Source organism: Eptesicus fuscus, chromosome 2 (genome assembly GCF_027574615.1).
Source record: "Eptesicus fuscus isolate TK198812 chromosome 2, DD_ASM_mEF_20220401, whole genome shotgun sequence".
Classification (NCBI taxonomy): Eukaryota; Metazoa; Chordata; class Mammalia; order Chiroptera; family Vespertilionidae; genus Eptesicus; species Eptesicus fuscus.
In genome coordinates, this window is record NC_072474.1 from 12867181 (window position 1) to 12869734 (window position 2554).

Here is a 2554-nt window from a genome sequence, read left to right on the forward strand (position 1 = left end):
ATGTGCCATGCGAAGGAAGCCCCAATGCCCTGCAGTGTGCTCTGTCTGCCAGGCCTGGAGGCTTCTCCAACACTGACACACTAAGGAAGCCCCCATGCCCTGTTGAACTGGCTCTGTCTGTGGAGCCTGGGCGTGTTCCTGCTGCCACCTTCCTAAGGAAGCCCCCAAGCCCTGCTGTCTGGACTCTGTCTGCCATGTCTGGGGACTTCCCCGCCACTGCAGCACTAAGGAAGCTCCCAAGCCCTGCTGTCTGGGCTCTGTCTGCTGAGCCTGGGGCTTCCCTCGCCATCACCCTGCAAACGAAGCCTCCATGCCCTGCTGTCTGGGCTCTGACTGCCGGGCCTGGGAGTGCTCCTGTCGCTGCCATGCTAAGGAAGTCCCCAAGCCCTGCTGTCTGGGCTCTGTTTGCTGGGCTGGGGCTTCCCTGCTGCAGCGGCGCTAAGGAAGCCTCCATGCCCTGATGTCCAGGCTCTGTCTGCCGGGCCTGGGGCTTGCCTGTTGCCGTCACGCTAAGGAAGCCTCCATGCACTGCTGTCTGGGCTCTGACTGCTGGGCCTGGGGGTGCTCCCGTCGCCGCCGTGCTAAGGAAGCTCCCAAGCCCTGCTGTCCAGGTTCTGTCTGCTGGGCCTGGGGGCGGATCAAGACTCGCTGCTCCTGTGGACAGGACTGACACTCCAGCAGCGGGGCTGAGGGGACTGGGCACTGCCATCTTGAGGCTATGGGGGCCGCCATTTTGTTGTGGAGTGATGGTTAATTTGCATATTACTCTATTATTAGATAGGATCCCTCACATGAGGATGTCTATTGATATTTTGAGAGAGAGAGAGAGAGAGAGAGAGAGAGAGAGAGAGAGAGAGAGAAGAAACATCAATGTTAGAGAGAAATATCGATCAATTGCCTCCTATACACGCCTCACTGGATATGGAATCTAGCTATGTGCTTTTACCAGAATCAAACCCATGACCTGTTGGTGTAAGGGACTATGCTCCAACCAACTGAGCTACCTGGCCAAGACTCCCTCAGGTCTTTTAACCAGTGAGATTCCCAGACATTGTTGAGGGGTGCTTTTTATTAGTGTTACCATGGGCAGCCATAAGTCAGAGTGCAAGCCTGGCTGGACACTTCAGAGGGGTTGGCTGTGTGGGGAATGCACTGAGGACATGGGTGCTCTGGATTTCAGCGGGCTCCCTCAGAGGTGCAGCACGTGACCTGAGACAGCTGAGGGCTTCAGCATTTACAAGCTTCCTGATGGTGGGTCCTGCAGTCCCTCTCCCCACTACCATAGACAGTCAGGGAGCACCTGGGATTCTTTCCCATTTGACCAGATGGCACAGGGTTCTTACACTGAGCACTCCAAAAGGTAGAAAGTTGAAAGGATAGGGCAGGAGCATGCCATAAGCTAGAAAGATGAATGGACAGAGCCCAAATGCACCAAAAGCTGGCAAGTTAATTGTATAGAAGAAGAAAAAAAAGCCTTCTCTTCATTATCCCTGTAAGAACTATGGGCTTGAGAAGGAAGGGAAGATGGTCTTTGACTTGGAGAGCACCATTCTCCCAGGTGACAACAGCACCTGAATAAAACCTCTTTCCTCTTGCTCCAGAGCCTGTCTTACAGGTTTGGCTTTTGTTGCCACAGGCAGCTGAACCTGCATTTTTGTGTTTTTTTGTTTGTTTGTTTGTTTGTTTGTTACATTGGGCCATACCCTAAAGGCTCTGGCAAGTAGTTGATAAGTCTGCCTTATTATTCACTTTTGGCTGTCCGAAGGTCAACCTGGGGTCAGAGATTAGGACCTTCTCAGGTCTTTCCTTAGCATGTGCATAACCCTGCACATGGATGTTGCTTTCTAGATTGCCAGGGATATGTTGGAATTTTTAAAGTCCCCTGTGAACATGTCATTCCTCAGGTTTTCCTTTTAGTCCCTAATTAGCCCCAAATGATAAACGCTCAGGCAGCTATGATGATGGAAAATTACTGATAATTACTTTTAACAAATGTCCTGAGGAAAGCTGTTTTCAAAAAAGCAGGCCCTGAATCAGCCATCTCTTGAAAATGGAGCATTTTAGTAGCTTCCAGACAGGTCAGATAGTGACAATTCTTAGGGTCGAGGGTTAGGAACTCCAGTCGCATTTAGTCTTCTACAGCAGCTTCTAAGTAGCTGATTTTTACAGCATTTGTAGCTGCCAGGCTGTTCATTTTTAAGGCTACCAGAGAACTGGGGAGGCAGAGAATAACATACAAGCTTGTTGCTTTTATCAAGATTTGGCCATTTTTCTGGAATATGCACACTTTAAATCATTGCAGATCTTTAGTTGATTTCAAAATTTCTAAAAAGGTTGATTTCAATTTTTTTTTTAAATTTTGAAAGTGTTTCCAGTTGTTATGCCTTTTATGTAGGAGTATATTTTTGGAGTCATTATTCTGCCATTCCAGAATTGGCCCTCTCAGGAAACAGAATTGTATACTAGATTTCTTGAATCTAAATCCATGCACTGTTTGAAAGTTACATATTGCATTATATGATATTTATCTGGATAACTTGCTATCTCCAAAAAA

The 2554-nt window shown here is 48.4% G+C and overlaps 1 non-coding gene across 1 annotated transcript; it reads right to left on the reverse strand.

Moving 5' to 3' along the window:
* MIR9207 (microRNA mir-9207) lies at positions 1–79 on the reverse strand. The gene has a single exon (NR_128918.2). It is a non-coding gene; the product is annotated as a microRNA mir-9207 (primary transcript).
* Between the last annotated feature and the right edge of the window lie 2475 nt (positions 80–2554).